This window comes from Scyliorhinus torazame, chromosome 13 (assembly GCF_047496885.1).
Source record: "Scyliorhinus torazame isolate Kashiwa2021f chromosome 13, sScyTor2.1, whole genome shotgun sequence".
In the NCBI taxonomy this organism is placed as follows: Eukaryota; Metazoa; Chordata; class Chondrichthyes; order Carcharhiniformes; family Scyliorhinidae; genus Scyliorhinus; species Scyliorhinus torazame.
Window position 1 is genome coordinate 69,465,334 of NC_092719.1, and position 20,910 is coordinate 69,486,243.

Sequence of the window (20,910 nt, forward strand, 5' to 3'; positions counted from 1 at the left end):
TCACCAGTAAGGTATACCGTGGCGACTTCCTGTCCTTCAAAGCTTCAAGAGTCCTTTCTGGTCTGTTCTGTTTCCTTTTTCTAAATAAATTTAGAATACCCGATTATTTATTTATTTATTTTCTAATTAAGGGGCAAATTAGCGTGGCCAATCCACCTAACCTGCACATCTTTGGGTTGTGGGGGTGAGACCCACGCAGACATGGGGAGAATGTGCAAACTCCACACGGACAGTGACCCAGGGCTGGGATTCGAACCCAGGTCCTCCACGCTGCAGTCCCAGTGCTAACCACTGTGCCACATGTCGCTGTCTGTTCCCTTTCTTTTGAACTGAAAGCAAACTCTTCGAAGCATCCTGCTTGGTCTTGTCACAGATAGCAGTTTTCCCAACTTTTCCACAGCTATAACTTCTTGTTCTCCATCTCAGCTGCAGCTGTCCTTTTGTTCCACGAGGCATTGTAAAAGTTGATAAAATGATTGCTTTTTTAAAAAAGTTAAACGTTTATAAAAAAAAATAAAAAAAAATTCCAATTAAGGGGTAATTTAGCATGACCAATTTGTCTACCCTGCACGTCTTTGAGTTGTGGGGGTGAGACCCACGCAGACATGTGGGGGTGAGAGCCACGCAAACACGAGGAGAATGTGCAAAGATTGACACCTCGATGATTTTCTGTTTGAGTTTCTGTCGCATGGCAACCAGATCACATGGACGTTTTTCCGAACTGAGGTGTTTTTCAGGAAGTCTAATTATATAATCCTTTCCAGAATTCTTTGTTTTAATTTATGTTAAAGGGACAAATTGTCTTGTAAAGCTTAGAGTTCATGACAATTTATCAAACCCTAATTAACAACTTTCTTAGAAACACTATGAATGCCCTAAAACCTGGTGCCTGACATATCCCAAGCAATTTTATTTAGCAGCTGAAGAATTTAATAGATTGCAAACTTAGAGGACTACCCTGGCTGAATGTGCTTCATTGCTGCATCATTGCTTTGCTAGCACCTAATGCTTTCCAACGTACTTCAATTTGGGGATGAAATTTCCTGTGTCCTCATGGCCAATTTAGAAAAAATGGCCAGCATTTACTGCCCATTCTTAGTTGCCTTTGTAAAGGTGGTGGTGGATCACCTTCCTGAACCGTTACAACCTGTTTTTTTTATCAGAGAAGCCCTATCATGCAGAAGGAAGCCATTTGGCTCATTGAGTCTGCACTGACCCTCTGAAAGCACACCCTACCTAGGCGCACACCCTACCTAGGCTCACTCCCCCACCCTCGCCCTGTTACCCCATCTAACCTTTGGACACTAAGGGACAATTTAGCTTGGTGAATACATCTAACTTGCATGTCTTTGGACTAGATTTATTGCTCATCTCTAGTTGACCTTGAGAAGGTCATGTTGAGTTGCCTTCCTGAACTGCTGCGGTCCCTGAGGTGTAGGTACACACAGTGCTGTTGGGAATTCCAGGATTTTGACCCAGTGACAGTGAAGGAATAATGATATATTTCCAAGTCATTCCTTCTCTCTTCGTGGTTAGTAGCAGGGTTCTATCACAATATGTTTTTTCGATCATCTTTCAGGTAGACCAGGAGTTTCACCTATAACATTAACTTTACCAATTGATTATGTCTTCATTCATGAATAATTGGAGGAAAGAGTCATTTAGTTTAATAACTACCTGATGTTGATTCTCAGCTTCAGCTCCGTGTTGATATCTTCTCGAATTCTCACCAATTGGGTGACTGTCTGCTTATTGTTGAAGGAATTTACTTGCCGTTGTTTTGTGTCTGCCAGATGAATTTTCCAATGAATCAAAATAAGCCTTTTTCCATTGGTTATTAATCTTAACAAAGTTCATATACTCTGCACCAAACTGCCTTTTGAAGAAAGAGTTCTAAAGACTCACTACCCTCTGAGAGAAAAAAACATATCTTCTCATCTCTATTTTAAATGAGCATCCTCCAAAGGGGATTGGAATATTCGTGTTAAGAGTATCTCGCTCCTCTTTGGTCCAAGCAATCAGTCCTCAGAAAACCACAGCTTCAGTTCTTTACGTCCCCACCTCAACTCATTCTTCCATCACCTTTATCTTAAATGCTTACTTCTTTGGCCAGGTGCTTTCACCCCACATAATCAGCCCTTTCTTCCTACCTTAAGAATTCTTATTCCACCTGCACCCTCTCTCTCGATATTTTAGTTACTCTGCTGGTATGGCATGCCAACCTCAATTTTCTATTCCACTCACTTGTTCTAACCTACTTCCCTCTGAACTTGCAGCACCCTGTTCTCTCAAGTCCAGCCGTAACATTGGCATAAAACATGGGTGGCACAGTTGTTGGTCGGTGAACTGGCCTCTACTTTGTGGAAACTGAACGCCAGCGCTCTGGCGGCGCCTCCTACCTCCCTGTGGACCGTGAGCCCACCACCGAATGTCACGCTACAGTTTCCCACACCGTCACTGACCTCATCACCTCTGGAGACCTTCTCTGCACAGCAGCATGCAAACCCAGAGCAAGATTAGGCCACTCGGCCCTTTGACCCTGCTCCGCAATTCAGTAAGTTCTGACTGCAACCTCCCGACTACCCCCGGTAACCTTTCACCCCCTTGTTTATCAAAGATCTATCTATCTCTTCCTTAAAAACATTCCAATACTCTACTTCCACGCTGCCTTTTGAAGGAAGAGTTCTAAAGACTAACTACCCTCTGAGAGAGAAAAAATATCTTCTCATCTTTGATTTAAATGAGCAACCCCTTTTTAAACAGTGACTCCTACTTCTCGATTCTCCCACTAAAGGGAACATCCTCTCCACATTGGCCTTGTCAAGACCCCTCAGGAACTTAGTGGTTCAATCAAGTTGCCTCTTACTCTTCTGAGCACCAGCGGATACAAGCCTAGCCAGTCAAACCTTTCCTCGTAAGACAACTGTCATTCCTGCTATTAGTCTAGTAAACGTTCTCGGAACTGCTTGTAATGCATTTACATCCTTCCTTAAATAAGGAGACCAATAATACTGTGCACAGTATTCCGAATGTTTCGCAATGCCCTGGTGTATAAGGAGTGTAACCTTCCTATTTTTGTATTTAATTTCCTGCTCAATAAACGATAACATTCTATTAGCTTTCCTAATTGCTTGCTGTACCTGCATACTAGTTTTTGTGACTCATGCACGAGGACATCCAGATCCCGTTGAATCTCAGAGCTCTGTAATCTCTCACAATTTAGATAATACCCTTTTTTTATTCTTCCTGCCAAGGACGCCTCCAGGATACCTTGGTCTACTCTTCAATCAGCCCCAACTACCCTTTTCCTTTCCGCGGCATGTTCCTGTGCAACTGCAGGAGATGCAGCACCTGTAAATTTAGCTACTATCTTCCCACTCTGCAGGGTTGGATAGTCCTTCCAGGTGACGCAGCAATCAACCAGTACCTTCAATTTAATATCTTATATTCGCTGCTCATGATCTGTTCTCCTGTTGGGAAGCCCAATTGGCAATAGTGTGACCACTTTGCTAAGTCCCTCTGTTCAGTCCTCAAATAGAATCCGAGTTTCTATCAGCCCCCAGTCGTATCCTGACCTCTTCCTTCGGCCCAGGCACTGTTCTAATGAAGTACGAGGAACTGCACCTCATCTTATAGGCACTTTTTATAGCCTTCAGAACTCGGCATTGACTTCAAAACTTTCAGATCCTAACCACTATTTTCAGACAGCATATGCTAGTAAAGATTCTGCTATTGGCAGTTACATTTCGTCTACACCCACCCTTTGGCCGGAATTTCCGCGCTCCATCAACCCCAGCTCGTCATTGGCTGCCTGCAGGATCGTCTGGTCCCACCGAAGATCGTGGTGATTTGCATGGCTCGTGCGATTTGCCATGGGGGAGGGGTCACCTTCGGCAGGACTGGAAGATCTCACCGGCGGGAAGAGCCAGAAAATCTTTCTCCCTGTGTCCTTACTGCTGCCATCCCCTTTTGCATGGTGCATTGTTCCCCATTTTGCATTCAACCCCTCCCGCCTGCTGCCCCACCTTCACCTCCCCTCTCCACTTCGCGTGCCTCTGTACTTATTGTGAAAGGTCATTGACCTGCGATGTTAACTTGCTTTCTCTCTGCTGCTGCCCGGCCCAATGAGTATTTCCGTCACTTTCTGCTTTCCATTTCCGATTTCCAGTAATTTGTTTTTTGTGAAAAGCCGAAGTACAGCTTTTTCCAGGGAACTGCATTTTCCTTCAGATGTTATGCACTGTCATTTATAATTTGACTTTATTCCCCCAAACGCAATACACAGACCACAGATTGTCATATCACACAAAATGAATATTTTTGATTTTCAAGCAGAAATCTTGAAGTTATTGCTGATAAAAGTAACATTGCTTAAAAGCTGCTCCCAGCTGTGTTTATTGTTCTATTTCAAGGGATTAATTAAATTTTTTAAAAAAAGGATCTTGTGGTCTTTTAATCCTGTCGATAAAACACTTGTATATTTTGGGATAATTGGAGTAATAAAATAAATAAGTTTTCAGTGCTATTTGCATAATTTTAACATCATTAGGAAATGCATTTAGTTCCAGTTAGTACCCACATTTTCAGAAACACTATGGTTTTTTTCCTCAAATCAGTAATAATGTAATGTTTAATTGCACAGCGAGAAAGAGCCATTTATATAAATAATACCGGGACTCAAGTCTCAAAGACATCTAGTGGTAAAGGGATTTAGGCAATTCATAATGATAATTATACAGCAGATTGAAGCTCTCTTTTTAGAACTCTATATTTACAATAAATACTGTTACGACTGGTCAAGTTAGATATTTCATGACATCTTTTTGCTTGTTGCAATTGTCATCGCAATGTCCTGGATAAAGGGGTTGAGTTTTAATGCCAATTTGATGTTGGCGACAGAGTATTAACTAATTTATTTTGTATTCTTTCACGGTATCTGGGTATTGCTGGCTGAGCCAACATTTATTGCCCATCCCTAATTGCCCTCCAGAAGGTGATGCTTAACCGCCTTCTTGAACCGCTGTCGTCCATGTGGTGTAGGTATACCCACAGTGCTGGTAGGGAGAGAGCTCCAAGATTTTGACCCAGTGAAGGGAGGGCGATGTAGCTTCAAGCCAGGATGGCGAGTGGCTTGTGGGGGAACTTGCAGCTGGTGGCGTTCCCATGTGTCTGCTGCCCTTGTCCTTCTAAATGATACGAGGACACAGGTTTGGAAGGTGCTGTCGAAGGAGGCTCGACAATTTGCTGCAGTACATCTTGTACATGGTGCACTCTGCCACTACTGTGTGTCGATGATGGAAAGAGTGAATGTTGAAGATGATGGATGAGATGCTGAAGTGGGTTGCTTTGTCCTGCGTTGTTTTGTTGTGTGATGGTTGATGGAAATTAGCAGGCTCATTACTTTTGTATGCACATGTTGGGTATGTTTTGCAATCTGTGTATGACTTTTAGCAATTTCTAATAAGGCAATATTCTAATTGAAGGAGTTCACAGAAGAACATGCATTACAAGAGTAATGATCAAATGGGTTAGAAATCATTATCTGAAATGAACTAAAAAAAATATGGAAATCTCTGTTAGAAATAATGTTTTAATTTATTGTAATTTAGACTACTCAATTTTTTTCCAGTTAAGGGGCAATTTAGCATGGCCAATCCACCTATCCTGCGCATCCTTTGGTTGTGGGGATGAGATTGTAGCCATCTGGGATGGCCACTGACAACAAGAAACATGGACGTTCACAAAGCCTAAAGGGAAATGTGGCCAATGTAAGATTCAGGCAGGCACAGAGCCTGCATGTATATTTGTGAGCAGAGAATCCAGACAGCATCTAAACCCCCAACCGATTAGCGTATTAATGGCCCATCTCCGTAAAACAAAGGATTGATACTCAGGTAACCGATACAATTCCAGACACATCGGCACCACTCCCTTTACTCAGGAAGCATCAACAACAGGGTCAATGACCGCTTAGCACACGCCCAGCCATCAAGGCACCCGCCCCTTTATTGGCTCAGATCGAAGGCAATGATCGAGAACTGCTCAATTAATTGGGTCCAAACCTAAGGACCGCCCAAAAGAGCGTGAAACCCCTCAAGGTTAAAGAGAGACACTGCCATGCGTTCGATCTCTTTTGGACCTGGCACTCCGGCAACATCCATCTCCAACTGAAGCACCACGACCAGAAGCAAGTTCAAGTTCAACGCTCGCTACCAGACGGATGATCCTAGCTGAACAGCAGTTACTTCTCCAGACCCAGTAGACCCAGATTCAAACAAAGGCCACTGTTCCTCTGACCTAAGCTGGGTGCCTGAAGTTAAGTACAGGTTGTCATAGTTGTTAGGTGTAGTTTAGTTCGTAGTGTTAATGTTGCATGTATAAGTTAATCTTGTGTGTAAATAAAGTATTATTGAACTTGAACTAACTAACTGGTTGTTGGGTCTTTGATCGATATCCGGTTGAACGTTGTGGTGGTATCATTTGATACCTGGCGACTCTGAAAGCAATATAATATCAATATCTAGATAAAGAAGGGCAACCTTATTGACTGCCATATTTATAGCGAGTAAATATAGCAACAAGACCCATACAGACAAGGGGAGAATGTGCAAACTCCTCACAGACAAGGGGCCGGGCTTGAATCCGGGTCCTCGGCGATGGTGGCAGCAGTGCTAACCACTGTGCCGCCCTTTAATGTTTTAATTTGAAGTGTTTTCCTTTCAGTCAGCTTTCTTACTGCTTGCAGTGCTGACATACAGTCTTGATGCATTCCAAGATTAATACCCCCTCAAGGATTAAAACTTTGATGTAAATGATAAGCAGTTGATCAGTTAGTAATACCTTCAGAACTTGTCCACTCAGCAATCACTCCTTCAGAAAGGGTACTTGTTGTCAGTTTTACCATTAGAGTTACGTGATAATATTTATACACAATATAACATGATGGTAGTTACTAATGTTAGTCCACACCTAAAGACGGTTTAATGCAGCACTGACTGCTCATAATGCTTGCATAAAACCCCAATTTTTGGAGAATTAATGGGGACAGGCTGCATTAATACATGCTTTCCTGTCACTTCAGCTTTTGAAATCACAACACCACACTGTCAGCTTTGCTCATGGACAGTTGTGAAAAGTACAATACAGTTGTGTCCAATATTCAATGCCCATTAAATGAGTTTGAATTTAGCCGACATCCGATGAATGGTGACTGAATCTAGAGCATAAAATGACTATCGGTGGTAGATTATGATTGAGTAAACCAACCATTGACATTGCATTGCTATGAGAATGGGAAGACGATGGCGCAGTGGCATTGTCACTGGACTAGGAACCCCCATATAGCTCTCTCACGCTCTCTTTCCCCACCCCCTCTCTCTCTCTTTTCCCCCCTCTCGCACCCTTCTTCCCCCCCCCCTCTCTCGCACTCTTCTTCCCTCCCCCTCTCTCGCACTCTTCTTCCCCCCCCCCCCCCCCCCCTCTCTTGCACTGTCACACCCACCTCCCCTCTAACAGTTTCCTTTCTTGTCCCCAGCTCCCAGCTGCATGCTGATTCTTCCATTCACACCTACTTATTTGACCAGCACTTGAAAACTGGATCCAACAGGCACATAGCGGGACTTCGAGGGCCACAAGTCTGGGCAGGCCTTTTTTTAGCCATTGTTGCTTGTAGTGTATTTAATAGTGTAAATGTCTTAAACGTGAAATCTTGTTGAGTGATTAATCAACTCAAATATCTTTTTCAAAGTTACCAGTCTGCGGGGAGATCATCATAAAGCAATAAAAACAAATTAGAGGCTCTGTATCGGAACTTATAAAAATTCATTTGTGTGATGTAGGCGTCACTGGCTAGACAACATTGCCCATCTCTCACTGCGCTTGAGAAGGTGATGGTAAGTTGTTTTCTTGAACCACCGCAGTTCCTGAGGTGTACGTACACCCACAGTGCTATTAGGGAGGATGTTCCAGGGGTTTTGACTCAGCGACATTGAAGGAATGGTGATATATTTCCAAGTCAGGATGGTGTGTGACCAGGTGGTGGTGTGTAAAGCATATGCAGTAAGGTACATGAACGAGTGTCAATAATAGTGATAAATAGCTTAGATCGAATCACCATTACAGAGATGAGGGGCGGCACAGTGGTTAGCACTGCTGCCTCACAGCGCCAGGATCCAGATTCAATTCCGGCCTTGGGTGACGGCCTGTGTGGAGTTTGCGCTTTCTCCCTGTGTCTGCATGGGTTTTCTCCGGGTGATCCGGTTTCCCCCCACAGTACAGAGATGTGCAGGTTAGGTGGATGGGCCATGCTATATTGCCCCTTAGTGTACAGGTTAGGTGGGGTTGCAGGAATAGGGCGGGGGAGTGGGCCTAGATAGGATGCTCTTTCAGAAGGTCAGTGCAGACTTAATGGACCAAATGGCCTCCTGCACAGTAGAAATGTTTTGATTCTATGGTGACCAAGTTGGGAAGTAAATACTCCAGGGTACACAGCACTTCAAACGGTCAGACGCAATGGAAAAGGAGGGGAAGTAATTCTAACAGTAAAGGATGGCATAAGAACAGTCGTTGCTCAGAAGTAGAATCAGCTTGGGTGGAAATAAGGAATAACAAAGTGCTGGTGTGAATACTTTATAAATCCCCTGACACTAGTTATACTCGTTTGTTGTTAAAATCTTCATCCATGCTTTTGGTATCATCGGATTTGTCTATTCCAATGCTATCCTGTATCAGCCATCATCCCTCTGCTCGTTGACCTTTATTTACCCCCTCTCTCATCCAGCAATGCCTCAAACTTCACATTTTCATCCCCATGTTTAAATTCCTCCCCGGCTTTACCCCCGTCTGTGGTGTTGTTGCCCCAAATATCATCATCCATTAACACGGATTCAGTTTCCACATGTAGGCGAACGGAGACTAGGATTTGTTCTCCACCATTTTTCAAGCCTCCCCCTCCATATCCCCTGAACTGGCAAATTGCCTGTCTTAGGTCCAGTCTTGTAGGGCTTTAACCTGCTGCTGCTGCACATTGCGAAGTTCAAGGCTATGTTGGGAGGGATTCCCTGCTTGGGAGACCATGGGCGGAATTCTCCAAACCCTGACACTGAAATCGGGAACGGCGATCGGGCGGAGAATAGCTTCCGGCACCGGAATCGGGGCAGGCGACAGTTTGACGCCAGTTCACGATGCTCCGCCCCCTCCAATTTGCCGACGTTGTAACGCCGTTGGCACATCATCAGTCTGCGCACCCGCCATGCTCCGTCTCCGATGGGCCACGTTCCCGGCGGCGCGGGCCACATGTGGTCCCAGTGGTTAGGAGCTTGGCGTGGCTGCCTGCGGACACTCTCCAGTGCCGCCATACTCTGCCGGGATCCATGCTGCTGGTGGGGGGGAGGGGGGGGGGGGGGCTCTGCTAGGGCTGAGGAGAGTGGTGGGGGGTGGCCTGAGGGTGGGCTGTGGGGTCGGGGTGGGCGGGTCTGTGGTCCAGCATGGCCGAATCCATGTTTTCCGGCGTGACCGGTGCCGGTGTAGGCGTGCACTGCTGCAGCTCATCAACCCTGCGCATGTGTGGCCCGGGACCCGGCGATTCTCCAGCCATTTTGCGCGCGTTCCGGGGGTGTTCCATGTGGCGCCGGTGCTAGCCCCTCACCGGTACTGGAATCGGTGAGAGTTTTGCGACGCCTCAGAAACGGAGAATTCAGCCCTATGTTCTCCCGCCGGAAATGAATTGCAATCCGTTTACAGTCTCCCTGGGAGCACAAACTGACAAGCAAATCCGTGTTCCTTTCTCTGTAAATTTATGCATGGCGTGTAACATGAGAATTCTAATATCGGCCGCCATTTTGAATGGGCAGCCCGATAGCGAGTTCCTGCGACCGCAACCCCCATATCGCAACTCAGCTCCTACCTCCTGATTGCCTATGTGCCCCCCTCCTATTGGCTCACCTGAGGTCCACCACGCCAAGGCCATGCTGGTAGAGACCATAAGTGATCCACGCCTACGTGTTTCCTGGCCACCGAGGCCCAGAGCACAGGGTACTGGGCCTGCTACATAGATGCTAATGGATCATTAAGAGCCATCAGGGTGCCCCAGCTGCTGCGGCTGGCACAGATGGCCTCTCAGCAGTGGCCGTAGATTTGTAAAATTCATATCTAATCTCTTTGGAAGATACCTCAAGGTGGAGGTGCCCTTTGGGTCCCTTCTACAGTGGTCTACAACCTCGGGGAAGTGCCCACCATCCTTTGTTGTATGTCAAAACGGGACTCTGGTTCATTGACCAACTCTGGGAAGATCCCCAGGCGTGGACCCTGACGGGCAAAAGAATGTAATGACCCAGAAATGATTCTGACTTTCAGAGCATAAGGGTAGAAGATTCCACCCTCTAATTCCCCTCCCTGCCTTTGTCCTTGGCTACAAACCCTTACAATTGACAATCTTGCAGTGCTGTTCTCCTGTGAGCTGTGATTCGATCCCCACATCCTCTCCATCGTAAATGCTGCCTATTTCCAACCCTAGGCCATTGCCCACCTCCTCCCTTATCTCAGTATATCTGCTGCTGATACCATCGCCATGCTATTGTCACCTCCAGACAAATTAACCTAAAGCCCTCCTGGTCATTCTCCCATCCACTACCCTTTATATACGCCAGCTTATTTAAAACTTTGCTGCTTGCATCTTATGCTGCACCAAGTTCCACTCCCCACCACTCTAGTCTTCACTGACCTTGTTCCTTATCTTCCAAGCACAAATGAAAGAATGTTGGCCTTTAATTCTCTCTATGGCCCTTCCATGTTTCACTATGGCTGAAATGAAATGAGATGAGAGCTTCCTCTATAAATAACCTTTCACCCTCAAACTCTCCATTCTTCGCAGAAGAAGGTCGTTTGGCCCATCAAGTCTACACCGACCTTCCGAAAGGCTACCCTACCTCGGCCCATTTTCCCACCTATGCCCGCACCCACACCTAGCCTTTGGACATCAAGTGGCAATTTATTATGATCAATCCACTTCACCTGCACATCTTTGGACTGTGGGAGCGCACCCGGAGGAAATCCACAGAGATACAGGGAGAATGCGCAAACTCCAGACAGACAATCACCCAAGGTTGGAATTGAACCCAGTCCCTGGTGCTGTGAGGCAGTAGTGCGAACCACTGTGCTACCGTGCTGCCCTTCTCGTGCACTCTCCCAGCGGCCTAGCTCAAGTTGTGCCTTCAGCAAACACTTCCACAATTACTTCCCTGGAATCCCCTACTTTCCTCCCCTCTTTCAGACCTGCCTCTTTGACCAAGTTTTTGACCTTAAGTCATAATCTCTCCTTTCCTCCTGCCTTGGCGGATGATTGTGGATGATGGCACTTCAGAAATAGAAGTTAATGTTATTACAAGTATGAAGGAGCTCTTGAAGGAACCGATTCCATTTGAGACAAAACATTTTCCCTGCATATTTGTTGAAGTTCAGAGATTACAATAGGGAGATTTTTCCTTCAGAGCCTGGCAATCACTTCAAGCATAACTCATTAGTTTGCAGGCTGGGAGCGCCAGCTGCAATGGAGCGTGATTTTATTTGGTCCACTCCTCCAAACTCTCCTTCAGGAGTTTTGATGGAACTCTGAATGGCTATATCCTGCAGCTGCAAAGTTGGAGCTTGCTACGTTTCTATCCTGTGGCTTGCCAAGTGTGGACAGGCAAGTGTATTGCCATCCCGGTCTCCAGCTAGACATTGCCAATTGTGAGCAGATAGTGGAGCATGCCGCCTTCCTGTCTGCCTTGGGCATGTAGCCAGGGTGGGGATATGCCAACAAATGTCCCCACACCCAGCACATCCAGGAGGAGCTCTGGAATGTCAGTCGCTGAAAATGTGCTGATTTGTTTTAGCTCCTTTTTAATGAACTCGCTGGCTTGGTTGGTGCAATCTGTCGATCTGGAAGGATCCAGCAAATGGCTTAAATACCACCATCGGCCACACAGTTTGTGGAGAAAATCTCCCATTCCTTGTCCTGAGGCCCTCGGGCGTGCATCTTTTGTCGACCGTAACATCATTGTCAGCTTCGCCCTCTATCTTTTTCAGCAGGATGGCTTCTCCGGCGACAGGCCCTAATAATCTGAAGAAAGAAAGGCAGGGCGTTTAATAATGGACTTCAATTAACAATGTTTTTGAAAAATGCAGCTGTTCCAGGTGTTAACTCCATGGCAGCTCACCTCCACCTTCTCAAGGACAATTAGGGATTGAGCAATAATTGTTGGCCTCGCCTGTGATGCCCAAATCCCACGAAAAAATAATAATAAAAAAGAAAGAGTTGGTTATGGTTATTCAATATTCTCAATCTTGAAACTTTTCTCAACTTTTATTATCCCCTGTTGGCAAGCATGTGGTGATAAACAACCTTCTGTGGATTTGTTTACAAATAGGGTGGGAAATAGTCACGTTCTCTCTGTGAATATCTTGTGCGCACACTCGTGTGAAAATCCCGCCCCTCCAGCCGCCAAGATTGTCCAGTCCTGCCGAAAGTCAATGGACTTTTGGCTGGCTGCCGAATCTCCCGCGGCAGGTTCTGCCAAGAGGGGGCAGGAAAATTCCAGCCGCAAATGTATTTCCTTCTCTTTTCTCTCTCTCTCTCTCTCTCTTTCACTATGCTAAATGTATTTTTGCAGGTGAACACAAGCTAACCAAACAAGGTCCAAAAATGAGGTAATCTGTGAGGTGACGAACCTGAGTTTTACTGTAACGTTTTCCAAAAAGCATATGTCACCTTGATTTGTGCAGCTCCTCTCTCTCTAAACTCCTAGCCACTTGTTCCCTTGGGCTTGTGCGCATCACTTGTTGCTTTTCTGCTTCAATACATCTTTTTATTTGTGATCTTTTCACCTTGACATGACATTTCCCATTGCGCAGAGCTGAAATTGGGAGAAACAGATTTGTCGTTATGCTGTAAGGAGCAGTAAATGATTGGATGATGATTTTTGAGTGCACCCGTGATCCGTCCTTTAAACCTCATGCTATTGCGAATTACCATTGTCCGATTGCATTAGATTCAAACCCATGTATTCTCTGATGAACCATTGTATGTAATCAATAGGTTTATTAATTTCATGTCACAAACATCTTGTTACCCAATATCCTCTAGATCTATGTATCTTTCAGTAACACAATAAAGCTAGCATTTTCATTTTACTTAGGCTAGGTTATTGATCCTGTCGTTCAAACTTAAACCCACAAAAATTTTGTATAAAGTATTTGTTGGGTCAACGTGTGTGTCTGCAAAATAATAAACCTGTAGTATTTCTGGTTGAGCTTTAAATAGCTTTTTAAATCAAAAAGGGAAAGTAAGTGCTGGACTTCCAAATGACAGGCCACATTATGTCTGCTGTCACTGTACATAGTGCGGGATTCTCCCCTAGGCCTGGCCTGCCTGCGACTGACACCAGTCTACAGTAATTAAGCTCCGCAGTGATGAAAGCAGCAGGTCTTGGGAAGCTCCTGCTCGTACAAGCATATGCCAGAGCCAGCTGCTGCCACTGTTCGGAGAGGACCTGCACAGTGGCGCACTCCGCATTTGACAGACTCCCACAGTGACAGTCGTGCATCATTGGTATATTAGGCCCAGAGGAGATGGAATTTGCCTTATGCTGCCCTTTATTACCAGAAAATATCCATCAGACAGTAACAAAATATACTAATTATATGAGAAGCAAATCGTGGACCCGTTATTGTTAAGCAGACCTGTATGTCAAGACTGTTATGTTTTCATTACACTGTTCCTCCTGGAATGCCTACAACAGGGATTGTTTGGTCTCGTCGAGTGTGCACTAATTAGATTCCCATTGTGTAAATGCTGAAGAGAGCAGATTGTCAGTAATTGTTTGGTAACTCCCAAATAGTTTGAATATTTTCCAGGACTGTATTGCTGGCTGAATAGTGAATAGCTTAACTGGTGAATTTTCTGGTCATGTTGAAAAATTTTCAAGGTAACTCACTCTGTTGCCATTAAGTTACTGCTTGTTGTCAGCCTGGTTGGGCTGCTAAAGCATTCACCGGCAAGATATGGGCATATGACCTGAGTGATGCACTTGTTCAGAATTGGGGAAGGAGGAGGGCTTGAGGCTGCCCTGTCAAAAGTGCCATCCTTCAGCGGGAATATTACACTCCTGTCCAGCTACTTGTTTTAGCTGGTATGGTTAGGAAAAGAGCATGGCGTTCTCTTGGTATCGCCACCATTATTCATACCTCAATTTGCGCACCCACGTGCTGTCCTCTCTTCAGTGCCGGTAAATCCAAGTTGATGCAAAAATGTAAAATCCTCGAGCTATTTTTAAAAATTACCTGGTGAATTCACATAGGAAAGTACTGGAAGTTCCAAAGCCCACGTTCAACCCTGTTCTAGTTCATTCTGTTGAGATAATTGGTGAAACGAATTGCTAGACCTTTGGTGCATCTTCTGCCTAAACTCTTCCCAATGATAGTTTCAAATTAAGTTTAGTCTGTTACAGTACCCTGACCAGACCCCAATTTATACCAGCAAACAGGACGAGACCCCAACAATATTTAAATGTGTATGCTATGAGGAAAGGATACTTTGCTCCAGGAATGATTCCACTGACTAATAGGGAGCTTTTTTTAATTAAAACAAACTTTATTATTAACACAGAATTCTCCCATGAACATCCAAGGAAAAACAGCGTTTCAATTAGCAGTTAAACAGTTCTTATAAAAAACCAAAGATTTTTGAGTTTACTTTCCCATCTATTTCTAAACTTTCAATTAAGCCAAATCCGCACACACAGGTCAAATGCCACTTGTTAATAAAGTTAACACTCAGTGGCTCACAGATTTATGCACAAAGTCCTTGGGAGAGAAGCTTTCAGTCGGTCTGAGAAGCACACCTCATTTCCTCAGAAACCAGAACTGAACTCTAAAATTGAAACTAGAAACAACATTCACAAGGCAGGGCTGAAAACCAAACTAAAAATAGACTGAGCCCCTCCCATGAGTGACATCACAGCCTGTCTAACTGTTAACCCCTTAATCACAGCTTTAGCAGACATATAACCTGGATACCTTAACCTAAGTTCTTTTAATAACATGACTGCAACAGACCACACTACAACATATTGAAAAAATTCCTAAACTCATCACAGGTCATAGAGTTTTACCGTAAAGAAAGAGGTCCTTCGGCCCATCTTGTCTGCACAGCCATTAAGCACCTACCTATTCTAATCCCATTTTCCAGCACTTGGTCCGTAGCCTTGTACGCCTTGGCATTTCAAATGCTCATCTCAATACGTCTTAACTGTTGAGGGTTCCCAGCCTCTACCACCCTTTCAGGCAGTGAGTTCCAGATTCCCACCCCCCTCTGGGTGAAAATGTTTTTCCTCAAATCCCCTCTAACTCTCCTGCCCCTTAACTTAAATCTATGCCCCCTGGTCATTGGCCCCTCTGCTAAGGGGAAAAGGTTTTTCTTCTCTACCCTGTCTACGTCCCTCGTAATTTTGTACACCTCAATCCGGTCCCGCCACCCAGTCTTGACTGCTCAAAGGGATAAAAAACCAGCCTAACCAGCTTCTCCTAATAGCTGAAACGCTCCAGCCCAAGGTACCCTGTGTTGTTGATTGCATTGTGTGAAACATGGTCCAGTAATGGTCATTAAATATGGGTATAGGAGATTTGCTGACCATCAATATCATAGGACCTCATCATTATAACCTCTTCTCCAGCAGATCAAATAGTTGGCTGTCTGCAACCTTCCATTCAGGTATTGTGAAAGGTGCCACTCGCTCTGCTGTAGCTTTCCATAGGGTCTTGTTCTTATCAGGAACCCAAGACATCACCGTCAAGAATTGATTTCCTTTGTCCTGCAGCCTGCTCGCCTTGTTCAATACAAACTTCTTGATGCAAGGTGTTCTATTTTTGGGTGAAGGCCAATCCTTATCACTTCAGTATTGGTCGCCTGTCCTCTCCATAAGTCTCCATGCAGCCAGTCCTCCATGCATTTTGGAGATATCCTTGTCTTTATCTTTGTGCCAAACTTTGTCACCATAAACTGTGTATCTCTTCAAGGTCACTTTGATGGATTTTCCAAAGCAATTCCAGCTTGCTTGAGGTATCTTGCCTCTTTCTCGCCTCTTTCTCACCTCATCCTTTGCTGGACCCACTCCCACAGGTGCCAAGAGGTTACTTCTCCTTGTCGGAGAATCTAGGACCAGAGGGCATAATCTCAGAGTAAAGGGTCGCCCATTTAAGACAGACATGTGGTGGGGGGGGGGGGGTTCTTCTTTAGAAATAGAACCATAGAATTCCTAAAGAAGATTCTTTCAGAAGATAGTGAATCTAAATTCTTTACCTCCGACGACTGTGGAGGCTGGGTCGTTGAGTATGTTCAAAGCTGCGATAGACAGGTTTTTACTCAATCAGGGATCAAGGATTCTGGGGAATAAATCGGGATGAAGACTATCATATCCGATCAATCATGATCACATTCAGTGGAGGAGCAGATCCGAAAGTCTGAATGGCCTTATTCCGCGAGATGAACTCCTCTCGCATTTGCATCTCCTTCTACACTTTTCGCTATCTTCCCAAATTATGGGTGTTTGCGGCAGAAATAGACTCGTTTTTCTGTGTTCCATTACTTTTCTATATCTCGAAGGCTAACATTGATGGTCTGAAGACTCCACATTCCATTGACTTGTAGAACCCAACCGGACATCCCTATTGCGACTCCAAACACAGCATCCTTATTGTGCGCTACATGCAACGGAAAACCTGTGTAGCGCACAACGACTCCATGAGACGAATAGAGTGAAGTCGATGAGGCTTTATTAAGCGTGTCTGTTCCCCAGCAGCTCGATAGTAAACTGGCCTGCGGTGGAAGACACCGGCTTCTTATACTCCGCCTTCAGGGCGGAGCTTGAGGTCAACGGCATTTGTGGAAGCAACAAATAAACTCAGACATTCCAGGAATAAAGTTTCTCCGTTCGGGAAGGGGGAATACATTCCTGCGAAACTTTGCAAATGGCCAAATCACGAAGAACAAATACACTTCGCAGTGGGTGTCAATTAGGTTCCAGCATCCTGGAATTTTACATCTATATACGATCAAAGGAAACTATGGCCGAGATTTTCCAGCTTCCCCACAGCACGTTTTCCCACATTGAAGGTGACGAGCCATTGACCGCCAGCAGGATTGCTCAGTCCTGCCAGAGTAGATGGCCATTTGCGTGCCTAGCCAGCTCTGCTGCCGAGGATCCCGCCCTGGGGTGGCGGTGGAGGGTTTGAACTGGGGACCGGAAAATCTTTCCAGAGGGACAGCTTGGAAAATCTCACCCTATGGCCGGGATTTTCCTGTCACCACCTCCACCCCACAGCGTTGTTTCCCGGTGCTGTCGCCACCTCCACCCCACAACGTTGTTTCCCGGTGTTGCGCCTTCCTTTTACTGTCTTTTCCTGAGCCTCTGTCCCAATTATGGCAATCAGTAGGTTTGCCCTCCTTTCTTTTGGTATCTATATCCTAATGCTCAGAGTCACCAGGTATCAAATGATACCACCGCAAGGTTCAACCGGCTATCGATCAAAGAGCCAAACATCAGTTAGTTAGTTCAAAGTCAAGGGTACTTTATTTACACACAATTAGTTGTGCAACATAAACACTACTAGTTAACTACACCTATCGACTATGACAACCTGTACTTAACTTCAGGCACCCAGCTTAGGTCAGAGGAACAGTGGCCGCCGTTCGATTCTGGATCTATCGAGTCTGGAGAAGTAACTGCTGCTCAGCTAGGCTCATCCGTCTGGAAGCGAGCGTTGAACTTGGACTTGCTTCTGGTGTTGCTGCACTTGGAAACGGATGTAGCCGGGGCGCCGGGTCCAAGAGAGAACGAACATATGGCGAACTCTCATCTTATAGTTGGGGGTTTTCACGCTCTTTTGGGTGGTCCTTCAGCTTGGACCCCACTAATTGGGTGATCCCTGATCACTCTGTTCGATTCCTAACCAATAAATGGGTGGGGATCTGGATGGCTGGGCATGTCCCAAGCGGTCACTGACCCTGTTGTTTACGTGTCCCCTGAACAAGGAGTGGCGCCGAAATGTCTGGGACTGTACCAGTCGCTCGAGTACCAGTCCTTTGTTTTGGTGAAGATGGCCCATCAAAATGCTAATTGGTTGGAGTTTCGATATCGTCTGGCGTTCTTGCTTGCAAATATACATTTCAGGCTCTGAGCCTTGCCTTATCCATTTTACCCGCTAAGCGAGTTTCTGTGTTCCTAGTTGTAAGTGGCCATCCCAGATGGCTACCCCGGGAGCGGAGGTGGCTCACCATTCGCGGCAGGATCTTCCTGTGTGGTGGAAGTCTATGCAGCCTTGCATGGCTTGCCTGCCCCTCAGCCAGGGACCAATCGCAGGGGGCCACATTCAACGGGAATGGAAGATACGTCTGGTGGGAAGGGCTAGAAAATCCCATACTATGGGCAGAATCTTACCATATTCTTTCAAAGTGTCATCTCCAGTCAGAAAACCAGGAGAATCCCGAGGGTGGAAAACTCACTGAATATTCAGCCTTTTTAACAATTTCTCCCACATTATTCATGCTGCACTCATGACGGCTTACCTCTGATTCTCTCGCCCCGGGAAAACTTAATTTCGATAATCAGTGGGACGCTCCTTTTAAACTCCTTCCCAGCACTTGTCCCAAGTCCAGTCGGGGGGATAGCTGCCAGGGTGACCGAACCAAGCTTCAAGGAGGGAACCCTCACCCAACGCTTAGATAGTATCGAGCAATTGGCGTGACATGCTCCACCCACGATTGGTTGGACGTCCAGCAACCAAGATCACCAACCACACTGGGGAGACTGTGGTCTCGATAGTGAGTGCCAGCTCGCTGCTTAAGAGGATGTGGCAACAGTGCCGGAAGAAGATGAATGACCTTCGAGCAGCCAGGGTAAGTCCATCTCCTCAAGTCTCCCACTGCAACCCTTCATACACCCACCCACTCCCCATGGTCCCCCCAGTAGGTAATCTCCTCACATCCCCACTCCCACTTACCTGCCACTCATGCCAGACTTGAGCGACATGGTGGCGCAGTGGTTAGCACTGCTGCCTCACCGCGCCAGGGACCCAGGTTCGATTCCAACGTCGGGTGACTGTGTGGACTTTGTACATTCTTCCCGTGTCTGCCGAGGAATTTCCTCCGGGTGCTCCGGTTTCCTCCCACAGTCCAAAGATGTGCAGGTTAGGTGGATTGGCCATGATAAAATTGCCCCTTAGGGTGGTGTTGCAGGAATAGGGCTGGGGATTGGGCGTAGGTAGGGTGGTCTTTCCGAGAGTCAGTGCAGACTTGATGGGCCATAGGGATTCTATGATTCATCAACACCTGATCTGGCAGGACTCCTGCCTACACTCTCTCCATCTGTCTCATTGCAGAACAAACCCGAGCGCAACTGGCATGAGTGGGCACAGCCTGCCAGAGTCTGCCCAAGTTGAGAACCTAACGTCCTATGAGGAGAGAGCCTTTGAGCTGGCCTGCGAGGAGCAGGACCGCACCTGTGTAGAGGGTGAGGCGGGGGCAGCAGACAAAAGGGAGAACCTCAACACAGGCAGCCATGGTGCAAGCCTCACATGACCCCCCCCCCCAACCCATCAGTCTGCCTCTGTGATGCAGTAATGCCAGCTCACTTCCATTGGAGGTCAACCAGTCGACCAGCCCAGACCATCCTCCTGCTCTCTGGCGACCACAGGCCAGAACAGCTCTGAAGGAGACATCTCGGAGTTAAGCATCAAAGAGGCATTGCAGCTGTCATCCTCCACCAACGCTGATACTCCCACCTCGGTGGGATTAACCAGAAGGCAGGCTTCTGGGTCTCACACTGCTGAGCACCTCACAGCTGAAGATCCACAGCAGATGGAGGAAGGAACGCCCAGCGATCCGGAACTCAGAGGGATGCCGGAACCGAGGACTCGCTGAGCCCCTTACTGATGACATGTCCCTTGGTCCAGTTGTCCCAGAGCTACTGGAGCTACAAAGGCAGAGTCGCGAGTGTCAGGAAGGGACGACAGCATTCCTCCTCAGACTACAATGCTGACTAGAGGAGCCTATTGCTTTCTGTCCGAGGAGATGGTCCAGCCACTACGACAATGTGGCCAGCACTGTGGGGGTGGCGTCTGCAGTGGAGATCTTGGTGCAGGATGCACAGTCCATGGTGGGGGATAACTATGCCATGGTTCAGCTCATGACCTCCATGGCTGAGGGCATGAGCTCCATGATGCAGGGCTTCAACTGGATGGTGCAGGCACTGGTGGAAATACCAGAGGGTGTCAATGCCAGAGGGTGACGGGGTTTCTGGATCTCCCTCCATCTGCCCCGTTCTCCCATGGACGAGCCGCTGGGCACCCAAAGGGAAGAGGATCAGCAGGAGTGCAGCCTGGGACCTTCCACCCAGCAACTGCTGGGGGTGTCTAGCCATCTGACACCCCACTCCCTGTGAGCAACACACCTCCAGCCCCGCATGTCGAGGAGGGCAGCACCTATGCTGCTCGATAGGCCGGGTTCCTGAAAATCCCCCCCCCCCCCCCCCCAAGGCATGCCCGCCAGGGTCATCTCGGACAACAGGGCATGGGAGGCAGCAGGCCCCCTCAAACTCAGCTGGGGATCCTGGCCATACACCTAGACATAGTGTAAGGGTGGGAGAGACATAGCGCTGCTAATCTCACACTCTGCAGGGACGAAGCGGCGAGTGTGTGTGTGTGGGGGGGCCATGAAATGACAGCGTTGAGGATCTAGGGAGAGTAAGAAACGATCGGCATCTAGTGAGCAAGGGTGAACATGGACACTATTAGAGCTAAGTCACCATTGTAATATCGCACTTGTAGTAAAAGTCACTTTGTTCAACCCGTACAGATCCTGTACGCTGTCAATTCATG

General features: G+C 46.7%; 1 protein-coding gene across 2 annotated transcripts in view; it reads left to right on the forward strand.

The window, feature by feature from the left end:
- The window catches only part of arhgef39 (Rho guanine nucleotide exchange factor (GEF) 39), a 127,310-nt gene that overhangs the window by 71,715 nt on the left and 34,685 nt on the right, over positions 1-20,910 (forward strand). The gene's annotated exons all lie outside the window — the stretch shown is intronic.